The following is a 23,923-nucleotide window of genomic DNA, read 5'->3' on the forward strand; positions in this document are numbered from 1 at the left end:
AAAAGTTCTTCAGGAAAGTCAAACATACAAATATTGCAGCTTTAATTAGTGGAGAGAGATACTAAAGCTGTTCCTTCACCACAAGCTTTCTGCTCCTACTACACCCCCCCGGGCTGCAAGAAGGCATTGCAAACCTCCAGAGATTGGGCGGGGAGACGTTTTAAAAAAAAAATCAAAGAGGGAAACACCTGACCCTGATGTGATTTGAACACACAACCTTCTGATCTGGAGTCAGACGCGCTACCATTGCGCCACAAGGTCACTGGTTAGCATGTCTTTCTTGGAACAAACTACTGCAACTTATTCTCCCTTCCCCCCTTTGCTTTTGTAACTGGAATCAGGCACAGCCTGTTCCCCCATCACCATATACAATGGAGCATACAAAGAGGGACACAGCCCCAAGAGCCATGGGAGGCAGCCCTTTGTGCCCTCTTCATTCCAAAGCTGGTCTTTGCCATGGACGCTGGGTGCCCATGACCAGAGGATTCCTGGCCGTGCTGGCAAATGCCATATTACACACTGAACAACAGGGTGGGCTGGAGCTTAACACTGCAACAAACTTTTATCCACCTGAAGCCTCCCTGGCTATTCTGAACTCCACAGACAAAGGGAGGAAGAAGCAGCCAGACACCACAGCTACCAGCCCCTGCAGGACAATATTTGCCCCAGCCACATACCAGGGAAGTACAGCTTTTTTTTGCCCAAAGCCTAAGCCACAGTCCAGAGAGCAAAGAGCTGGAGAAGCAAAGAGGAGAACACAAACACTTCTCCAGACCACCACAGCTTGGAGACAACTGGAGGCATCAACACTGAGCTGGGAGTGCCCAGTGTGCCGGCCAGGAACCAGAGCTGGTCTGATGCTGGGTGGGTGAGATTTCTACCCCTGAGCCACCAATGCTCTACACAGGACCCTTCAGCCATCACCTGAAGAAGGCCAAGGAGTGAGTGTCCCTCCCTCGCACAATTTCAGCTCCTCACACCAACTTCATTCCCGACTCCTGCTGCTTGTCAGTGCAGGCTGGGCACATAACGAGGCACTTCCGTTAATGCTGGGTCTTTACACTGCCAGCTCTGTTTGGCAGGGGAGGCTGGTGGGTTAGTGGAATATCAAGGGGATCTAGGGGTAGGAGAGGGTGGAATAGACCAAAACAACAGCATATGTTCCCCTCCAGCAGAGTGCATCTCTGAGCCCACAGCAGCTGCCCAGTGGTTGTACTGCTGTGACTATCACTTTTACCTTACATGCCAAAGGTTCCTGGTTTGAGACCAGGGAAAAGCTCTCCTGCTTCTGTCTTAAGCTAAATGCACCATTTGCTGCTTCTTAATGGAAAGTCGCAGCCTCTCAGATCACATTCTGGTGACCCAGGAACTGCTGTCAAGATCCCTGAACACTCAGGTGCTTTCATTTCAGCAGTTAAAGCTCTCAGGGCTTTTTACATCTGCAATATGTTTCTTCGTTTGTGCTAATGCAACTGAGCGAACAGCCTGCCTGGGAAGCTGTCTGACTGTAAATGTGGAGAGAGGCAACGTCTCTTTCATTGGGCCATCATCGACTGGTGGGTGGGAGAAGGTTTTGAGCTTCACAGAGATCTTCCTTAGCTCTGAAGAGTGGTGGTTAGAATCCCAAATGCCTGTGAGGGCTTTCCTTCCCTTTCACTCCTGCCCTAGCAGCCCACCTTTTGAGTTAGCCTAGGATTTACTGATGGACATATGCAGTTATTCATTTATGAATTATTTCCCAGCCAGCAAGTGCTTGCTTTTGGCTCAGTGGGGTGATGGATAGGATGACATAGCTTCCCAGCTCACAGCCTGGAAGACTGGTACCTTCACCCCACCCCTTGTGCCCCTGCCCACCTCACGAACACTGTGAGCAGGGATGGTGTCCCTCGCCTCTATTTACCAGAAGCTGGGAATGGGGGGCAGGGGATGGATCACTTGATGATTACCTGTTCTGTTCATTTCCTCTGGGGCACCTGGCATTAGCCACCGTTGGAAGACAGGATACTGGGCTAGATGGACCTTTGGTTTGACCCAGTATGGCCGTTCTTGTATTCTTATGAGACCGTATCAACCACCAAGGTGGCGTGGGAGGCAGGGAAATTTTAAAAATGAAAGAACAAAGCAGCAGAAGAAAACACACTACCTTGGTGTGATTTGGACACACAACTTTCTGATCTGGAGTGAGACATGTTACCATTGTATCACAAGGTCATTGATGTTGCCAGTTTGCCTCTGGCCTCTTGGAGAGAATCTCCAACATGTACTCTCCCTCTCTGACCCCATTAGCCTTTGTGGCTAGAAGTCAGGCAAAGCCCTTTCCCAATCACAGGAAAATGAGAGGGTGTAAAGAGTCACTGACTGCCATTAGAAGCAGCCCTTTGTGCCCACTTCTCCATTGCAAAGAGGGTCATGCTTGGTGCCCATGACTAGAGGATTCCAAATCCCACATTGCACACTGATCCGTGGGGAAAGGAGTTAATACAGCATCCAAACTGCACTAAACCTTTACCCAGCCTCAGCCTCCTTCACTCCACAGGCAAAGGGAGGAGGAAGAAACAACCAGACCATTGCAGTTCAACAACACCCCATCAGTAGCCCCGGAGGGAGACTCTTAGCTCCAGCTACATGCCGGCGGGAAAGTACAGTCTTTTGGCAGACTACTTGGGGCAAGTCTACACTACAAGACTAAATCAACCTAAGTGACGTCGATGTACGGCCTCCACAGTAATTACATTGCTTTTGCCTGTCCACCCTCCACTCCTTGTGTCGTCAGCGTGCGTCCTCACTAGCAGCGCTTGCATCGATGCAGAGAGCAGTGCGCCAGGAGTAGCTATCTCACTGTGCAACTTGCCTCCGTCTAGTGCAGGGTGTTTTGGGAAGGGTTTGCAATGCCTCATGAGGGCAAGCTCACTATAAGTCCTGCTTCTTCACCGAAACTCACAGCTAGTCAGATCATGTCCCATTGACACAGCAGCTGAATTTGGGATGCCTGATGCGTTGTCATGTCAGCAATCCGAACCTTCACAGCTGTTCACATGGGTCTCCCACATACATTCTGGAACCAGTTGCATTTGCTGCATCTTCACCAGGAGCAAACAGTCCAGGGGAATGAGGGCTCAGTCAGCTGAACAGTGTTTGGAGAAAATAAAAAATTCTCTTGAGACCGTGCTAGCAGAGGTGCTTGTTTGACCCCAGTAACGCTAACCACCGCTGGTGAGGGCGACAGGAGAAACTTTTTCCTGGAAACCAGCTTCCACTCTTCCACTCCCTGTGCAGTCGGAATTCCTGCTTGTGACACACACTCGCCTTTTTCAATCGAGTGTAATGTTATCTGGTCAGTAGCGTGACCGGATGTTCCGTTTTTAAAGGGACAGTCCCATTTTGGGGGACTTTTTCTTATATAGGCACCTATTACCCACCACCCCCTGTCCCTTTTTTTCACAGTTGCTATCTGGTAACCCTACTGGTCAGCAACTAGTTCAGGCCTTAAAGCTGTCCCCACAAAACTGTCCCAGCTCTTGATTGGGAAAATAGCCGTGGGCACCTTGTCGGCAGGGAACAGTGACGAAGACCTTGGCTTTTGGCACCTAATCATAGAATCATAGAATATCAGGGTTGGAAGGGACCTCAGGAGGTCATCTAGTCCAATGCCCTGCACAAAGCAGCTAATGCCCTAGCTGACTGAAGAACTGTATTCAGGGAGAGCAAGGAAAGTCTGGCTTCCTATCCTATGAGCCCATCTGGTAGAGGAGAGGCTGGTTTTGTGGTAGGCTAGTGACTCAGTGTGTAAGGCATCTGACCATGCTGCAGGTGCAATTCCTATCTGGCCATTTTTCTTTCCTCTCATTCCTGCCCTCTCAGCCTGCCTTTGGGGTTAGCCTGTTGTCTACTGACTGACAGATGTAGTTATTCATTCATCAGTGTGTTTCCCACCCAGCTGATACAAGCGCTAAGGGACACCCATGGAGCAAACCCTCTCGCTTTTGGCTCAATGGAGCAATGAAAGAGGATGACGTCACCCTGGCATGGACCAGCTGTGTGAAAACTGGTTCCTTCGCCCCCAGCATCCCTCCCGCACACACACACATTGTGAGAAGGGAGCACAAACCTCCTGGGGTGGGAGGCAGGGAAATTAACAAAGCAGCAGCCTAGGACTCAAGCATGATCTGAGCACACAGCCTTCTGATCCGACGTCAGACACGCCACTGTTGCCTCACAAACCCACCTTGTTACTTATTGTCTGCTAACCCAACGGCCGGTCTACACGTCCAAAGCCGCACCAGTGCAGCCGCGTGGCTGTAGTGATTTAGTGAAGACACTACTACGTCAATGGGAGCACTCCTCCCAGCCACAGAGTGCTGTCTACACCGGGGGTTCGGTCAGTAGAACTACGTCTCTCAGGGGTGTGGATTTTTCACACCCCTGAGTGACTCAGGGATACCAATGTAAGTTCGTAATGTAGACCTCCCCCAGATCTCCACAGCTGATTCTCCCTTCCCCCTGCCCCACTTACCACCCTTTGTGGATAGAGGTCAGGCCCACTTCCCCCCTCCCCCACCATATCTGATGGAGAGTGTGGAGAGAGAAGTGGCACAATGGCTATAAGACGCAGCCCTTTGGTCCATTCCAAAGAGTCCCTTTGCCATCAATGTTTGGAACACGTGGCTGGAGGATTCCTGGCCCCGCTGGCACATGCCTTGTTACAGACTGAACCAGTCCATCAGCTCTGCTTGGCATGCTGCTGGAGGTGGCACCATGGCATGGCAGTCCTCAGAGGAGCTCCTATCTGGCTAGGTGTTTGTAAGGTGTCCGTCACCGTGGGATGTAATTGCCGGCGTAGTTCCTGGGTTGATAACAAGAACGACTACATCAACAAACCTCTGGGCATTCTCCCTTACTGGGGCAGTCAGTGGCTGATCCTCACCCCGCACACCTAGGCAGCATACATCCTTTGGGGGGTCTCTGGGCTGCCAGATTCCAGCGAGCAGCTTCCTGGCATCCCAGGATTTTGGTGAAGGACTCAGCTCCTGGAGGAGGCGAAGGCACAGCCAGGCTGACGCAGAAAGCGAGGAGCTGGCCAGAGTTATGAAGGAGATATACATTCTGGGTCTCCATTTCATAGACCTGGTCCCCAAGGTTGAATTCAGAAGGCCGGTGTTAGCAGGCCTGCACCTGGGGTCGTGAAATGCAGCACGTCTGGAGTTATAGGGGGTTGGGAACTATAAGTGGCTCTTGCAGTAGGATGATTTAGCTGCTTTCCATCTGCAACTATTAAAGTCAGAGCCCATTGTCTCTAGGTCTGTAAATGTGGCATCAATTCCAGGTAATAATCCAGGGTTTCCTCCCAATCTTCAGCAGCCAGCACAGTGAGTCAGCCTGTTTGATAATGGGACTATTATTAGGTTGCCCTCTGCTAAAAGTCCACTTGTCACAGCTAGTGACATCTGTCACTTTATCAGGCTCCAGGGCCATGGGGGGAAGTGGTTTGGAGGCAACTGGTTTGTTTTTCTTGGCCAGATGATGTCAAACTGTCATTTCCAGGGCTGTTTTGTAACCATGTTCTCTCTTGGTTTTATAGAACTGAACATTAGGTTGATGCTTTGGGCAGTTGCTGCTTAATTGCTCCCCTATTGGTTCTGTGAAAGAGTTGATGCACTGATGATCTAGCTTCCAGTGACCTTCAGAACCCCCCTCTCTCAGTGACTTCCGCAAAAGTTGGTACCATTCGGAGCATTGTTAGAAGACGGGCGGAAAGGATGGAGAGGCGACAGGAGCAAAGGTTAGAAATTTGGGCCCAAACATGGACATTTAGGTGCCTCAGGTAATGTTCTCAAAGTCCTGGCACTGTGCTGGCAGGGACTGGGTGTCGTCTGAAGCTGGGGAAGATGAGCTGTAAGCAGTGAAAATCTTCGCCCTACAGCAGTACCGCTAACCCCCTGCTGGAGGCCGAACCTTAGTAACGCTGGTTGAAAATGTTCCGATGGAAGGTGTTTCCATCAGAAAACCCTGTTCATCCAAATCAAAATGTTCCACGGGCCTGGGCTGATTTCAGCGAAACTTTGTTTTGAAGAAAAAAAATCAAAATGTGACTTTTTGTTTCTCAGTGACTTTTAGTTTCACGTTTAGTACGAAATATTATTTAATTTTGTTTTAAACACTCTACTTAGAAATGAAACTTGTTGATTACATCAAAATGAAATGTTTCAGTTTTGTCTCAATGAAACTTTTTGATTGAACCCCCCCCCCAAACAATTTTTTTCGACCATTTCATTTGGCAGGAAATCTGGAAAGCTGACGTTTTGTCCCGATTCAGGATGAAAACAAAATTTGAAATCCTGGCATTTCCTGCAAAGCAGAAATTTTGGTGCCAGACCAGATCTAGTCCCGCCCGGCCCCTAATGATCAGATTAATGCTGGAAAAGCAAGAGCCAGACAAGGTCTGTGGAATGCGAGGGAAAATAAACCCTGCAGAGTGGATGCAGTACCAGCAGGGGGCAGCCCTGTGCAAAGCCAGGCCAACATGTCAGGGTCTATATGGGTCTGGATTGCTGGAGAAGTAAATCACAACAGTTAAATGGCATTTGCAATTCCCTGTGAACCCAGGACCATCCTTGTGGCTTCTCTAAATGATTCAGGTGCCTCCTGCTAAAGGCAGCAGCATTGATTTTAACCACATCCTAAAGCTGTTCATTACTCAGCATCACCTCTTTCGTTTTTAATGCCCCCGGCCTTTGCTCTCAATAGCCTATTAATTGTAAAGTGCTGAAGACCTGGCGGGGACGGTGGTGTAGCGTTGGTGAAACCAGAGGCTTTCTGCCCGCTGAAGCAGGCCCTGGCTTTTAACTTGGTCGCTTCTATTAAGCCTCATCATTGTGGAATGAATTCAAATGGCAGCTGCTCAGTTGTCACCTGTTGCCCTAGACTGGCTCCTGTGTTAGGCTGGTGCGTGCTGGAGCACATACCTATACTAAGAGACAGCCCTGCCCCAAAGACCTTCACATCTAACTAGACACGACAGACATAAGATGCAGGGAGGGAAAAGCGACTTGCCTAGGATCCCCAGCTGAGAATAGAAGCAAGGTCTCCTGACTCCCAGTCCCTGCCCTAGTCGCTCAGCGGTGGCCACTAGAACTGGATAGCGAATTCTGTCCTTGCCAGGCAATTCTGTAGGATGCTTCAAAAATCCCATGGCAAGGCTGGAATTCTCTATTGCACCAGACAGGACTGAAGAGTGATTCCAAGCAGGGTGGCCAGACAGCAAATGTGAAAAATTGAGACGGGGGCGAGGGGTAATAGGAGCCTATAGAAGAAAAAGACCCAAAAATCGGGACTGTCCCTATAAAATCAGGACATCTGGTCACCCTACTTCCAATAGAAGCCTGTTACATTTCTACAGATCCCCAGGCAATGGTGACTGAGTTACAGGCACTCTCCCGTTCACCCCCGTGCAGTCACAATGCCCCAGCCTAACACTAGGGGGTGCTGTGCTGTGGAAGGTGCCCTATTTCTGAGGAGACCGGAACTGGAGGTTCTGGGCACTTGTGGCCATTAAAGACTCCATGGCACTTTTGGAAGGATGGGGGTGATGGCCCTAGTGGCTTGCCTGGCAGTGCACGGACCAGCCCCGCCTAGCGCAATGAATATTGAGGTGGCTCTGAGGGAGTCTCGGCCACATGCTGCATGGAAACCAGAGGGAGCTGCTAACTAGTAGCTCATAGACTCGTGAGGATGGAAAAGTCCTCTTAGGTCTGACAGTCCATCTGGCAGACACTAATTCAGAATTGCTCCCTCTGGATGAGCTTTGTGCTGTCCACTTGACTCGTTCTTCCCTGCAATAAGCTATTGAAAGGCGTCAAAAGAGCCTTTCTTTTTGCTCGTTGCTAGGGGAAAGCTGTGTGATTGCTGTGCAGAAGTGGCCAGTCTAGTCTGCCTGGCCTTGGTCATTAAGGGAGTGGTTCCATAGCCATCTACACTGGCCTGACTCAGCCCCCATTGACTCCCATTGACTGCTATGGTCATGTCACCCTGAGTGTTTGGGATCCATTTGCTCCTGGGCAAAGCGGACAAGACAGCTGTGGGATAAACCTGGACTGGCATCTGTGAAGCCCCTGGTAGGAGAAGTCACAGAAACAAAATGGTCAATAGCATGAAGGGAGACAGAGAAAGAGTCAATGTCCCTAGAAACCGCAGGATACATCAGGCATGTCTAACGCCGGCTGCGAGCCGTTTATTCGTTACAAGGTGCGCCAGACCAGAGAGAAGGCTCAAGGTAACGGAGACAAAAAGGGAGTCATTGTGAGAGGCATCCAAACCAAGGTGAGCCCTGCTTCTAGGCAATGGAATGGCCAAGCCTGCCTTCCTTTTGCTACTCATTCAAACAGCAAGGTTGTTTCTCTTAGAGACTCATGAATCTGGGCGGTTTGCATCATGCACTGAGGAGGATAAGGGGGTCTGGGTGGAAGACAGTTATGACTGATTTGCTTGTTGCTTGTGAAGTACAAGCGGCCTGAAGCATGATCTGGGATTTCATTCCCCTATATTTCAGGAGTGCTCAGATCCGGGGGTTTGGTTTGATATGCTGGAAGGAAGGAGCCAGCCACATAATCTAGACGTGTGTTCGGAGTCTAGACCGTTCCCCACTGCCCCAAAGTTTGTGGGAGTTCAGAAGAGGAGTTTGGGCCTGCCTCTTTTATGAAGCCCTGCAGTGCAATGTGCTGGGAAATAGCACAATGTCTGAAATCTAGTCAGTAAAGAATACTATAGCAAAGAGAGAAGGAAGAGGAGAGAAATGACCTGAGAAACCTCTAGTGATTATTACTTGGCTCCAGGGGTCCCACTAGTCTGCGGGCTGGAACTTACTATCGCCAATGCCAACTCCCCAAATCATGAGACTTAAAAAAATAATAAATGTGGGGGTCTTGTGAGCCCTTAGGAGTCATGTTCAGCTTTTTCCCTTCAGCCACGAGGGCTAGAAACATGTTTTGTTTTTTAGATGAGAGCTGAGAGTCTCACATAATCACATGACTCCTGGAGTTGAGACTGTAATGAAAAGAGCATGAGACATGCTAAAATCCCGAGAGTTGGCAGCACTTCTTCAGCTCTCCTGCGCAAGCTGTGGCTAATGAGCAGCCATCATGAATCGTTGCCTTTTGATATTTGGCACAGCCTCATTGCACGGCCTGTGTCCTCGCTAAATGAGCAGCGTGCGGGATCCCCGTCTCCCAGGCTTGATATTCAGCCCCAGACGTAGGCAAGGGATGTGCAATGAGGCAATCAACGGCTGGGCCTCAGTACTCGATAAGAGCATGCGTGTCAGCAGAGCTTGCACTGGGATTTCTCAGCACTGCTCTGTCTGGTCTGCGTTAATGGAGTCTATCTGCTGCAGTCCCTTCAGCTCGTGCTTGATCAGTAGTGTGTGTGTAAGAACAGGAGCGTTGCTTCTTGAAGGTGACAGATTTGAGGCCTTATAACGTGAAGGCTTTGGCCTAACCTGCCATCTGGGCTGAGGCCTTTCCCTGCCTTCTACAGTATCCCCCCTTTCACAGGCAGCCAGGGATGTCAAGGGATTCCTGTCCACAAATGTGCAAGCCAACCCTGAGCCGTGTGCTCTGGCCTCTCTACCTTGGAGCACTGAGACAGAAGTCAAACAGCATCAGAGGAGAGACTGAGAGACCCTGCCCTACCCCACTTAATCTAGCCAGTAGCCCAGTGGTTTGGGCACTCTTCTGGAGTAGGGTGGCCACGGACACACCCCCAGAACGCAGGACAACCTCCCCTCAGTTGTCCCTGCCCCCCCTGCGTGACCCCACCCATGCTGGAGCGGTGCACTCTCCAAACCAGAATCCTCTGTGCATGAGACAGGACAAAACCATGTCTGGTTTTATATCGGTACCAGGCAGGGGACAAACCACACACAAACAGGACGGTCCGGCTTCAAGTCAGACCAATGGCCTGCTATCTGGGGGAATGGAAACCTGGGTTCAAGTCCTTGAGTGTAACCAGGTCACTGCCTCCTGAGCGCTCCCTCGTGGCCTGGTGTGGCTCTGCACCGCAGTAGCCTGTCTGCAGTTTCCCCTCACCTGTTTAAATGCCCTCTGTAGCATCCGGGTTGATTAACATGAAAGCTCAGAACATAACTTAAAGTCCCAAAATAAAGTCTGCACAGTTCAAATCAATTCCCTGCTTTAGAAGGCCGCTCCCAGCCCTTCCTAGCTGGTGCAACTTCCTGGTGCATCAGGTCTTCCCTGCAGGAGCCTTTTGCATTCTGCATCCTGCTGCGGCTTCCCCAGCATCTGTCCAGCCTGGCACCCTCACTCTTTTGCATACCCCAGGCCCGGCCTAAGGGAGACACGTATCTTTCTGGTCATGTGACTAAAATAATTTTCCCACCTGGGAGGTGAGCAGATCTTGTTACCTGTGGGGCTGAAGCCCATCTCCACCCTATGATGCTGCTCCAAATCAGACAAAGCCCCACCCCTCTCCTTGGCATTTCTTATCCGCTACCATAGGCAGCCTTTGTGAATCCCATTCTTAGGCACCTCATGCTCTCCAGGCTTTATACAGGGAAGCTGGTTACCTAGCTCTGGCTGTGAGTCCCACTGGGCAGCAGGGTGCCTAGAAGTGAGGCATTGCTGTGCTTAAGTCCCCTTTGTGAGCCTAGCCCCAAGAGACCTGCCTAAGGCAAGAGGAAGCCAGTAGCAAAGCAGGAAATTGAACACAGGTCTTGTGGCTTCCCAGAAAGCATCTTAACTACTGGACCATGCTTCCCCCCTGGGCTAGGGCACTGATCCTCTGGGGTGCAGACTCGAGCTGCTATCGCTCCTCCACTGGAACACGGCACCAAAGGGCATGGGGGATTCTCCAGTGCTGACCATTTTTTGCTCAAAATGGGATGTTGTTCTAAAAGCGTTAGGGACTATCTGGGGCAGGTCTCTGGCCTTTGTTCTACAGGGGGTCAGACTAGATGGTCACATGGTCCCTTCTGGCCTTGGAGCCATGGATCCGAGTCAGCAGGCACTTCACACCACCTGACGCCATCGTGAGCAGTAACCATGACACACTGCTACCAGCCCTGAGTGGGGCGGAGCTCTAGGCATTGGCTGCACTGGCCCTGCTAGTGGAGAAATGACTGGATGACTGATCCTGCCTGCAGTTTCAAATGCTAAGAGATAAGGGCAGTCAGCAATCTCATGCTTGGGGGCAACAGTTGATGTCTAGAGGGGTCCCAAGGAGATATTTCCCTTCCTCCATCTGCAGCAGCATGCCACTGGCTGGGTGTGTTAGGGGAGTCTCCCCTTCAGCTGAAGCGCCAGGCCTGAGCTGCTGCCCAAGGTGGGGTCTAGGGGGCTGTTCTGGCATCCCATGTACCAATTGCTTATTGATCATGATAACACAGGGTCTGCTCAAGCTCCCGATGTAGGGATCAGGTGTCCTCCTGCTGCCTTCCATGGGTTTGCATCAGGCCCTTAATGATGCCTATGGGAATGACCTGCAGTGATAGCCGTGCACGCCACAGGGTAGCACTGGGAACCTTCTGTACGAGGTGGTGATAAATGCTCTGATTAGAACTCAGCTGCTTGAGAGGAAAAACCACTTAGACCTCAAAGGAAATGCAGCCCAGTTATGCCGGTGCCCGTCCGAAAGGTCCCAGGTCTGCCCAACTTCTACATGTATTTCTAGCATGCCTTTGGGGCCAAATGCATCCCTGGCGTAAACTCCCTGAAGTCTGTGGAGTCACCCCCACGCTGAGATTAGCCCTCTCTCGCTTTTAATTACATTTGGGCTCATGCTGTGGTCTAATCTACATCTGTTTTCCTATCCATTTGCAGAGGGTGAAAGCCCCTTCCAGAGCCTGGCTTTGGGGAGCTAGAAATCTGTGCTGTCTGAAAGCTGGCAGCGGCTAATCAGGGTCCCTTGGCAACGTACAGCTAGAGATGGCTAATGCAAGGCTTGAGATAACGATCCCTGGAACGCTTTCTTAGATTAGCTTTTTTCCATTAATAATGAGAGGGGAAAAATAAAGCATGTGGAAATAGTCCTGATTACATAGGACCCAAACCACTATTCTGCTATGTCGGAGTGGCTGTGTGGTCTAGTGGGTAGGGTCATGGGCAGAGGAGATGGGGTTGGGGTCTAAAGCAGATGCTGTGTGACCGTGGAGATGATTGCACCTCTGTTTCTTGTCTCTTTCCATAGTGAGCTCATTAGCGCAGGGACTGTTTCCATGTCTTTCTGCAGCACGGAGCACAATGGGGCTCCGAGCCCAGTGGCGGTCCCTAGGTGCTACCGGAATACCAGCATTTTGCAGAGCCAATCTCTGTGGACAAGTCGGAGTCCTGTCCCTAACACGGGTGGGTACCTGGGTCTCTCCTGCTGTGGTGTTCATGGCTTATCCCCACACCAAGGAGGAGTGCTGCCCCCTGCATCTGTTCACAACTCCTCAGAATTCACTAGTTACCACTGGGGAGAACAACCTAGTCAGTGGATGAATATATAGGGCTCCGTTCCTCCCTGCTTCCCACGCAGCTGCAGCTCTGACAGAGAGGGAGAAGTGGGGACAGCAGCTTCCTTCATGCTTCTATTTAACACATGGTGATTGCAGCCCTTCACGCCCGCTGTGCAGCGAGACAGTAGCCGGGCCCTGGTCTGGTACGGATCTGCCCAGGTGCCTCCCTCTGTCTGTCTTTCTGTGTGTGTCCCCAGCTGCTCTTGGGTTCTGCTGGAGCTTGTGGTCCAGCCTGGTTCCTGTCCTCGGCAGCTCCACGTCCCTGATGGTGCTCTTCTCATTCAGAGTCACTTCTGTGGTGCTGCCATGTGTTTACCAGGTGCTTTAGATCTTCCCTGCCCTGGGGAGCTCATACTCTAGGTTGGGGTTCTCAAGCTTTTTCTTTCTGAGCCCCCCAACATGCTATAAAAACTCCAGGGCCCAAGTGCGGTGGGAGGTGTCACTCCGGGCTTCAGCCACTGTGCTTGGGGGAGGCTTGGGGCTTTAGCCCTGTGGGGCGCTGGAGCTCGGGGCTTCTGCCTTGTAGGGTGCTGGGCCCCATGGACCCCCTGAAACTGGCTCACCACAGACCCCTAGTTGAGAACTACTGATCTAGGACAAACACAAGGCGCTGGGCAACAGCTCCTGGAGGAGAGGGCCAGGATGTTATCGATGCTGAAAATTAGTTAGGAAGGACCCTGTTCTTCTCACACATGTTAACTGACTCTCCCTCCAGGCCAGCTCCGCAGCTGTCTCTGTCTCCTGTTGCTGGCACTGCCCACTTTTCTGTTATTCCAGGGGTGGGCAAACTACGGCCTGCGGGCCGGATCCGGCCTGCAAGCCGTTTTAAGCCGGCCCGCGAGCTCCTGCTGGGGAGTGGGGTCTGGGGCTTGCTCCGCTCCGGCACTCCAGCCGAGGCGCAGGGTCGGGGGGCCATACTACGCGGCTCCTGGAAGCCGCAGCATGGCCCTGCTCCGGTGCTCCAGTCGGGGCACAGGGTTGAGGGCCGCACGACATGGCTCCTGGAAGCCGTGGCATGGTCCCACTCCGGTGCTCCAGCCAGGGTGCAAGGTCAGGGGCTGCACCATGTGGCTCCCAGAAGCCGCGGCATGCCCTGCTCCGGTTCCTACGTGCTCCAATGGCCCCCTCCAGCGCTCCAATGGGAACTGCAGGGGCGGTGCCTGCGGATGGGGCAGCATGCAGAGCCACCTGGCTGCGCCTGTTCATAGGATCTTGAGAAGGGACATGCCGCTGCTTCCGGGAGCTGCTTGAGATAAGTGCCGCTCGGAGCTTGCACCCCTGAGCTTGAGCTGGGGAGGCTACTCCAGCCACTGGGATGCAGTCACCTTCATGGAGCTGCTCCACAGCCTGAGAAAGAATTCTTTCTCCATCTCCCATGCATCTGGTCAGCACCCAGCCCAGCTGCTCAGGCCAGGTGCTGGAGTTAGGATTTACGCTGTAGGGTTTTAACCTAAGGGCAGATCATCAATCACTTGTTAAGGATCAATCAGTAGAGTGAGTTGCCCAGCTCAGGGGCTCCCACACATGATGTAGTTGCTAATATGTCTGTCATCTATCAAGAGATTGTTCTTGATTTGAATCTCCAGGTGTGTCCTGCTGCAGCCATACAGAAGGGATGGAATCGTGGGATTTTCTACTGGGTAGGAATGATCTTTAAGTGGCTGCTGTTGATCTGTGACATCATAATTACACTTGCACACACAAAGGTCCGTTAAAAGAACATTACGAAGGTTGTGAAGTCAAGGACTCAAAAGGTAGGAAATGTCAGCATGGGCTACAGGGCGAGCGGCACCTCTGTCCCATTTCTGGTCTCTCTGAGTGCTCCCCCTCTGCAGTCAGGCCTTGTGCTTTCACCTATCCTGGGGTGGAATTTCACAATCCCCTGACTCTCAGACTGGACCCTCCTGGGCTACAGTACCCTGTGTATCCACCATTCTCACCCTGCAGGTCCTCGGCCCATGCTCTTCACCTAGCCTGTCCCAGTCTCCACTCCTCAGGCTTCTCATCCAAGTCCCAGTCCCTTTCCCACCCAGTCCCAGTTCCCCTTGTCCTGGTTCCTGATCTGATCTGTCTGTCTCCCAACCCCAGCCTTCATCTGCTGCCACCCTCCACATTCCCTATCCCCATTGGCTCCCAGTCCCAGACTCCCACCCCAAGGTCCTCATCCATTTGAATCCTTGGCACAGCCTCTTTAGCCAGTCAGTCCTCGTTCTCCCCCTGCACCCCACCTCCTCATCAGATCTATCTCCCAATCCCTACACCACTGGATCCCAGTCCTAGTCACCTTGCTCAGCCAGTCCCAGTCTTCTCCTACCCCAACTCCTCTTTTCTTTTTCCTGACCCCCCATCCAGATTTCAGATCCAGTATCCCAACATCAGGCTACTTCTCCCAGTAGGAGCATAAGAACATAAAAACTGGGAGAAGACCAATGGTCCATCTAGCCCAGTATCCTGTCTCTGACAGTGGCCAGTGCCAGGTGCTTCAGAGAGAATGAATAGACCAGGGCAATTTTGAGTGATCCCTCCCCTGTCATCCAGTCCCAGCTTCTGGCAGTTGGAGGGTTAGGGTCACCTGAAATATGAGGTTGTGACCCTGACCATCCTGACTAATAGCGATTGATGGATCTATCCTCCATGAACTTATCTAATTATGTTTTGAACCCAGTTATACATTTGGCCTTCACAACATCCCCTGTCATTGAGTTCCACAGGTTGGCTGGGGGTTGTGCGGAGAAGTACTTCCTTTTGTTTGTTTTAAACCTGGTGTTAATTAATTTAATTGGATGACCCCTAGTGCTTGTGTTGTGTAAAGAGGTAAGTAACATTTCTCTATTCACTTTTTCCAGACCATTCATGAGTTTATAGACCTCTATCACATCCCTCTTAGTCATCTCTTTCCTAAGCGGAAAAGCCCTAGTGTTTCTAGTCTCTCCTCGTACGGAAGCCATTCCATGCCCTTGATCATGTTTGTTGCCCTTCTCTGAACTTTTTCCAGTTCCACCATATACTTTCAGTTTTGTTTTCTAGCCCTTTCCTAGTAGTTTCTAACATTGTGTCAGCGTTTTTGACCACTACTGCGTATTGAGCTGAAGTTTTCAGAGAACTATCCACAGTGTCTCCGAGATCTCTTTCTTGAGTGGTAACAGCTAACTTAGAACCCATCGTTATATATGTGTAGTTGGGACTATTTTTTCCAGTGTGCATTACTGGGCACTCATCAATGCTGAATTTCATCTACCATTTTGTTGCCCAGTCACCCCATTTTATAAAATCCTTTTGTAACTCTTCACAGTCAGCTTTGCACTTAAGTATTTTGAGTAATTTTATATCATTTGCAAATTTTACCCCTTCACTGTATACCTCCTTTTCCAGATCATTTACGAAGATGTTGAACAGCTCTGGTCCCAGTACAGATCCTTGAGGAACCTGGTGATTAACCTCTCTCCATTGTGAAAACTGACCATTTATTCCTATCCTTTGTTTCTTATCTTTTAACCAGTTACTAATCCATGAAAGGACCTTTGCTCTTACCCATGACTGCTTAGTTTGCTTAAGAGCTTTGGTGAGAGATCTGGTTGAAGGCTTTCTGAAAGTCCAAATACATTACGTCCACTGGATCACCCTTGTCCACACGCTTGTTGACACCCTCAGATAATTTAATAGATTGGTGAGGCACGATTTTCCTTTACAAAAGTCATGTTAACTCTTCCCAAATGTATTATGTTTATCTATGTGTCTGATAATTCTGTTTACTATAGCTTCAACCAGTTTGCCTGGTACTGAAGTTAGGCTTACCGGCCTGTAATTGCCAGGATCCTCTCTGGTTCCTTTATAAAAAAATCAATGTTACACTAGCTATCCTTCAGTCATCTGGTACAGAGGCTGATTTAAGTGATAAGTTACATAGTACAGTTAGTAGTTCTGCAATTTCATATTTGAGTTCTGTCAGAATTCCTGGGTTAATCCCATCTAGTCCTACTGACTTATTACTGTTTAATTTGTCAGTTAGATCCAAAACCTCCTCTACTGACCCCTCAATCTGGGACAAGTTCCTCAGATTTGTCACCTAAAAAGAGTGACTTGAGTGTGAGGATCTCCCCCACATCTTCTGTAGTGAAGACCAATGCAGAGAATTCATTTAACTTCTCCACAATGGCGTTGTCTTCCTTGAGTGCTCCTTTAGCACCTCGACCATCCAGTGGCCCCATTGATTGTTTGGCAGGCTTCCTGCTTCTGATGTACTTAAAAAAATAATGTTAGCTTTTGTGTCTTTAGCTAATTGCTCAATTTCTTGCTTGGCCTGCCTAATTATACTTTTACACTTGACTTGCCAGAGTTTATGCTTCTTTCTATTTTCCTCATTAGGAGCTGCCTCTTTTAGTCTCCTGTTTAGCTATGGTGGCGTTTTTTTCCCTCTGACTGTTTTTTTTTTTTAAATTTGGGATATATATTTGATTTGAGTCTCTATTACGGTGTTTTTAAATAGTCTCCATGCAGTTTGCAGGCATTTCATCCTTTTGACCATTCCTTTTAATTTCTGTTTAACTGGCTTTCTCATTTTTGGATAGTTCCTCTTTTTGAAGTTAAATGCTACTGTGGTGGGTTTCTTTGCCATTTTTCCCCTACAAGGAATATTACATTTAATTATATTATGGCTGCTATTATCAACTGGTTTGGCTATATTCACCTCTTGGACCAGATTCTGTGTTTCACTTAGGACTAAATCAAGAATTGCCTCCCCCCTTGTAGGTTCCGGGACTAGCTTCTCAAAGAAGCAGTCATTTATAGTATCTCGGAATTTTATCTCTGCATCCCTTCGTGAGACGACATGTACCTAGTTAATATGAGGGTATTTGAAATCCCCCATTACTGTTGTGTTTTCTGCCTTTGTAGCTTCTCTTATCTCTCTGAGCATTTCACATTCACTGTTACCATCCTGGTCAGGTGGTTGGTAGTATGTCCCTACTGCTATACTCTTATTGGTCAAGCGAGATCCCTTCTAGTTCTATGATTCTATATAGTGCCACTCCCACTCCTCTGTCATTCCTGTATATTTTGTACCCTGGTATTATGGTGTCCCTTTGATTATCCTCATTCCACCATGTTTCCATGATGCCTATTATATCAATAGCCTCATTTAATACCAGGCACTCAAATTCACTCATCTTAATTTTTAGACTTCTAGCAGTTGTATATAAGCACTTGTATATTTTGTCAATATTCAGTGGCTTGCCTTCATGTGCTATATTTAAAGTTTATGTTTGGCTGTTCCTCACAAGCTCCTACCTGTACTTTACTGACTTCTTTACTAGGATCTGGAGTTCCTCCTTTAATAAATTCATCCCTAAGAAATGTCTCCAACTGAACCGTGTGCTCCTCCACACCTGTCAGCTTTCCCCCAGCCCTTAGTTTAAAAAAAATCCTCTTCAACCTTTTTAATTTTACATGCTAACAGTCTGGTTCCATTTTGGTTTGGGTGGAGCCATCCCTTGTATAGGCTCCTGCTGTCCCAAAAGGCTCCCCGGTTCCTAATAAAACCTCCCCCTACACCATTGTCTCATCCATGCATTGACACCCTTCTCCCCCTGCTTCTCCCGGGGTCTGTCTCTTGTCCCCTCTGCATTTCAATCAGGCAGCTTCCTCCTCTGCATTGCCTGGGTCCAGCAGGGGAGTCATCGAGGGCACAGGAGCTAACTCCTGTTTCAAACTTGACACACTCACTGCACCCAATACATCACTTTTGTGGTATGTATCCATAAGGGTCGTTGCTGAAAGGCTGTAACTTAACAATACCCATAACCGTTGTGAAATGGGTGTACAGGTGATATTTAAGGAATAATTTAACTGGAACTGGAGGGAAACTGAGTCACCAGGGAATCGTATGTTGTGGTGATGGCCCATTCAAGCTGGAGGGAGTTGACACCCCTCCCTGGCTAGCCCATTATATAATGCACTGCTCCATTGTCCATCTCTGCAACACCAACAAAGTTGATGGAAAACCATCAAAGACAAACAACCACTTGGAGGTACCAAGGACCATTATAACAGCAAGGGGACTGCCATGGCTTGGAATAAAGCCAAAAGACTGATTCAGTATATGGCAGGGTGGGGAAAGACCCTCTGCATCCATTCACTGAGGAGACATCTTATTAAGCAGAGGTGTTTCATGAATGTTTGGATCTTGGTTCCCGGGCAGACAGCCAGCTCTGCAACAGACTGAACTTTGGAAAGAAAACCTACTTCATTAGCTAGGAAAGGGAACTATTAGTAAGTGCAGGCCCTAGTTGGTGTTTTATGATTTTGGTTTGTATTGTACCCATCTGTTCCCACCACTCTCTCTTGTTTCTAGCTGGATCTCTATTCTTTCTCAAATAAACCTTCTTTTGTTTTATTATACTTGCTCACAAGTGCTGTGTGGTTTACAGGAGCTGTGGTTTAAGTTAAAACTGGGGCATACAGCTCCTTTGGGGGCAGAGGCTCTGGGATTTCTGTGAGCAGGCCGGATATCACAAGGGAACAATTCAAAGGGACTCGGGGACTGGGGAGCTCCTGCTGTTAAGCTGCAAGGCTAAGACAGGGCTGGTGTAGCACAGGGAAGAGAGCTTGGAAGGCTGGCGGTGTTAAGAAGCCGAATGGAGGGTGCTGCCAGCACCTGCAGCCGTTCCACGTTGGCTGTGATCTTAGAAGCTCTCGTAAGCTAAGCAAGTTTGGGCTTGGTCTGTGTTTCAGGGGGAGTCCTCTAAATGCAAAGCCGAGGCACTGCAGTAAGGCATTGCCAAGTCTCAGCCCACAGATTCAATGCTGAGCTAGGTTTCTAGTGTAGTTTCCTGTGCTGCAAACTCAATGACTGTAGTGAGTAAACACCAGACTTACACCTGTGCATTCAAAGGCAGGCCCTTTTGCTCCACACAAGAGGCTTCTTTGACTGGGAGCTGCCTTTTGCTAGAAGCAATAGTATATCTTTTATCTTCCCTGCAAGTCAAACTTGTCCTTTCTAGAAGGCAGCATCGCACACACAGGGCCACTCAATTACACCAGAGGGGCGCCTGGGGAAAGTTATGGAGGAGCCATCACCCTTTCAGAGATGGAAGACAAAACTGTGGCCCTGATGATGGTGTATGTGATTGTCATTAATCTGTGCTCTGTGTACTGCTCTCTGCAGGGACAGCTGCCATTTGAGAGGCAGAGTAGATGCAGTATGTTATAGAGGAGACACAGACACTTTGCTCTCTCCCTCGTGGAGACTACATTTTCTCTTACTCTAACACTGAAGTCGTTCAGACTGAAAAATACAGCACAGCTCCTTGCGTATGAACAATGCAACGCTAACAACTTGGGGTTGTTCCTAACCCCATGGAATCTTTTGCTGGGACAGGGGACTTGGTCCCAGTGGCCTGGCCAAGTTCTAACCTGGCTATTCACAAAGTGGCTCTTTATCACCCTGAACTGATTGGAAAAGCTTCTCTCCTTTTCCTCACCTAAAAATCTTGAGCCAGATCCACAGCAAGGTGAGAGTCAGCAGAGCACCATTGAGGTCAATGGAGCAACAGTTATTTACATCAGCTGAGATTCTGGTCCTTTCTGTTGTGTGTATAGAATAGCTATGGCATTTCCACCCCTGAGGTGGCTGCATTTCAGTAACAGAAGTGATCCTATTCATAGAGTCTGCAGGCGCTTCGGGGTCCTGCAGGGTGGAAGGCACCCTTGCAAGGGGAGGGATGGGTAAACTCTCTTTTCAGAACTCAGCCCAGCTCCCCCAGAGATGGGAGTTCTGAAACCACTCTTCAGTCACCTTTCATGTCTTCTAATCACTAAGACGGCCTGTCTCTGCCCCTGGTCCCCACCTCTCTCCCTTGCCGCAAGAAGCAGGGAGGCCATCATGAAACCTGGGGCACCTCCGTGGAATTCCCCATCTGTGGCTCCTGCGTGTGTTGCTGATGGGATGTCCAGAGGTGTGCTGAAGAACCTGATTCCGCCCCCCTCCCCCCCCCGATGGATCCAGAATCACTGAATTACTTCCAGCCATTTTTCTCCCTGCAGCACCACAGTCCCACCCCAGCTGACAGGGCAGGGACTCACCCCGCTGCCCTGACTCGCTCACGTGGGCCTTTGGAGAGCACTTGTGTCTCTGCCCCCTAGCAGAGCCCTTGTGAGGCTGCTGGGCTGTGTAATGGCCTTATACAGCAGGCTAAAAATTAGGGCTCCAATTAGACATAAATCCCAGAGCATTACCAGGAGGCTTATATAACAGAGTTAGGAGTGAAATATTCATCAGCCTATTTAAAGAATGACAAGCAGGAAGCCATGCAGAGACAGGACGAAAAAGAAAAGGAAGGTTACTGCCTGTCCAGGAGAGCTGGGGGAGGGGTGGTCCTGGCGACTGGAGTCCCTGTTTAACATACAGAACAGGAACCCCGCCCACACTCCTCGGTCCTGATGGGGAGGGTCTGCCCTGAGGAGCAGAGGGAAACTGAGTCTCCATGGCCCACCCAGCCCTTGGCCTCTCAGCTAAGATTGCCAGCAAGGTCACCGTGATGTGGCTGCTATCTGGGGGGACCCCTAGCGTCTAAGGCCAGAAGGGACCACTGTGATCATCTGGTTGAACCTTCTGTATAGTGCAGGCTATATGGCATCCCTGAATTAATTCCCATTTCAACTAGAAAAACATCAGATCCTGATTAAACTTTTACTATGATGGACAATCCACCACAATCCTTGGTAAGTGGTTCCAATGATTAATTACCCTCACTGTTAAATATTTGCACCTTATTTTTATCCTGAATGTGTTTAGTTTCAACTTCCAGCCAGTGGAGCTTGTTACGCATTTCTCTGCTAGGCTGAAGAGCTCTCTATTATCAAATTTCTATTCCTCGTGTGGGTATTTAAAGACTGTTCAAAACACCCCCTAACCTTCTCTTTGTTAAATGAAATAGATTGAGCTCCCTGGATCTCTCACTATGAGGCATGTTTTCTAATCTTTTAGATTATCATTCTCATGGCTCTTCTCTGAACCTGCTCCAATTTATCAACATCCTTCTTAGACTGTTGACACCAGAACTGAATCCACCAACTCAGTTCATAGAAGACACCACCAAGTCCCCAGATGGTGGTTACTACTCATCTGGGCCAGATTTGAACCCGCGACCTACAAGTAAAAGGCACAGGAAAGTATTACTGAGGACTTAAACCACCACATTTTAGCAAGGACTGAGCTACCCCTGGGCTTGCTTTGCTGCCTCTTGGTCTGGTCCGACAGGGACCATGCAAAAGCAGGGTCTCCGACCCACCAGGAAGAGAGCCACGTGGACTAGTTAGTTCATCTTTGCATTAAAAGACTTGGGTCTCATGCTTTTAAAAGGGTCAGAGTCTGAATTTCACCTTTGGTAGAAAGGTTTACGCTCCAAACTGTCGTAGTTAGAAATTCATTTGAATTCCACCTCCGATGCTCCTCTGTAGACAGCACCTGCTCATCGTCTGCTCACCTAGCGCTGAGCTTTGGCGGGCTACCGGGCATCATCATTTATTCATTCTCATTGAAAGAGAACAGCAGCCTGGTGAAAGGAGCCAGATTGACAGCCCTGGAAAACAATGTCCTTGATCTAGCTACAGGGATAGCCTAGGTGAGAACAATGGGAGATGCTGCCCCTCTGCCCTGTCATGCATGCCAAGATGCATCAGTACTGCTCCCAAAGGACCATATTTAGGTGCCTTGCCTAGGACTTAACCTGTTCTTGGGTTCTCCGCTGCAAACTGGGGTTCAAGTTAGTGCCAGTTGTGATGGTGGCCTTTGTTTTGTGGACACTTGTCGCTGGGAACTGGACTGAGGCCCATCAGTTGATTCCAGGTGGGCTAATGAGCAGCATTTAGATGGCAGCACTGTTGCACTGCATTCAGACAGACAGGTCTCAGGAGCACCACAGCCTAGGATGGTGACCAGGGAAGCAGGAATCGAACACGCCTGGGACTGATACATCTCATGCAGGTGCCCTTATCTGGTTCTCCATTTCTAAAACCATCACGATGATGATGATACTTATGCTGAGACCATCTGAGGGCCTTGTGTGGAGCAGCTGCTGTTGATGTGTGAGCAGATGGGATGTGGCTGCAGACATCAAAGGTCATGCTCCATTTTCGGAAGGCAGGTGCTGGCCTGCAGGGGGCAGAGCAGGCTGGGTTGGCTGCAGGCTCTGGTTGCTGAGCTCAGTAATGTTGAAATAAAAATAAGGGACTTGTTAAGCATAAGCTCTCCAGGACTTCAAGAGATGAGCAATGCAGGTGTTGGGGAAATTAATTAAGTCTGTGCACTGCTGAACAGTTCAAGTGCTAAGTCTGATCAGGAGCTACAGGTTAATAGGCTGTGTCCCCGCCTGCCAATCCCCTGAGCCATCCAGTCCCCACGTCTGTACAACTTGAGCTCTGCCCAGGCTCCGAGTGACACCTTTTATACATCCTTCAGCATGTAGAGGATGAGCTTGGGAGTCTCTGATTACAAGTGCACGGAGCAATTATTTCCGTTCTGCTTAAACAAGGCAATCAAGCAAAGCACTGCTGTAGTCGCAGACCTGTTCTGTTAATTAACGCAGACAGCAGGATCCTTGCCAAAATTCGGGCTGAGGAGCTGCAGGACACGTTGTCACTTCTGATTCATCTGGCTGGAGCAGGTTCCACTGGAAGTTGACAAACAGCTGAAAACCCCAGTCCATCCGGACTCCCAGCGAACCAGGCAACAGAGCTCCAAGATGCTGCAGTGTTGATAGGGGCAGACAAAGCTTTCAGGCTGAACAAAGGGAGGTTCTGGGTCTCACCAGGACACTCAGAGAGTTCAGATCTAAACTCCACTACAGGGATGGGTGCTGCATATCCCAAAGGAACCCAAAGCACTTCCCAGGCTTGGGCCAGACCCTCCCTTCATGCCAATCAGCACAGCTCCGCTGAAGTCCACAGACCTAGGCCTATTTACACTGGTTAAAGAGCTGGTTCTGTAGACACGGAAGATGCTTCCCTGCCACTCTGGAACGCAGCCACTTCTGGGGAGGAAGCCCAAGTGGTTGTTTAAGAGCACGCAGCAAAACTGTGCAATCGTTTAGCACAGGAAGTGAAGAAGAATAGCAAATCTCATTTAAATTAGAGGAGATAATTAGGAGTAGGGTCATCATAAAATCACCAGCTTTTACTAACAATTACCATGCAGAGGTGTTTAAGATAGCACAGTGTTTCTCTGGACTGAGGATAGGAAACAATGTAGGGGCATCTATAGGCAAATGCTGACTGTAACAGCAACCACTCCATACAGGTGAACTGGAAGTCTGCCTGCACCCCAGGGCTCAGATCCTTTCTCTTGCTCAAAGTGCAGTGGGCTCTTCAATGGTCAGGGTCTCAGTTTTACACCTCACCTGAGCGAGAGCAGCTCCAGCAGCA

At 49.6% G+C, this 23,923-nt stretch overlaps 1 non-coding gene across 1 annotated transcript; it reads right to left on the minus strand.

Moving 5' to 3' along the window:
* Positions 1-189: 189 nt before the first annotated feature.
* On the minus strand, positions 190-261 carry TRNAW-CCA (transfer RNA tryptophan (anticodon CCA)). The gene has a single exon. It is a non-coding gene; the product is annotated as a tRNA-Trp (tRNA).
* Positions 262-23,923: the final 23,662 nt, after the last annotated feature.

The sequence above is a fragment of the Natator depressus genome, chromosome 13 (genome assembly GCF_965152275.1).
Source record: "Natator depressus isolate rNatDep1 chromosome 13, rNatDep2.hap1, whole genome shotgun sequence".
NCBI classification, from domain to species: Eukaryota; Metazoa; Chordata; order Testudines; family Cheloniidae; genus Natator; species Natator depressus.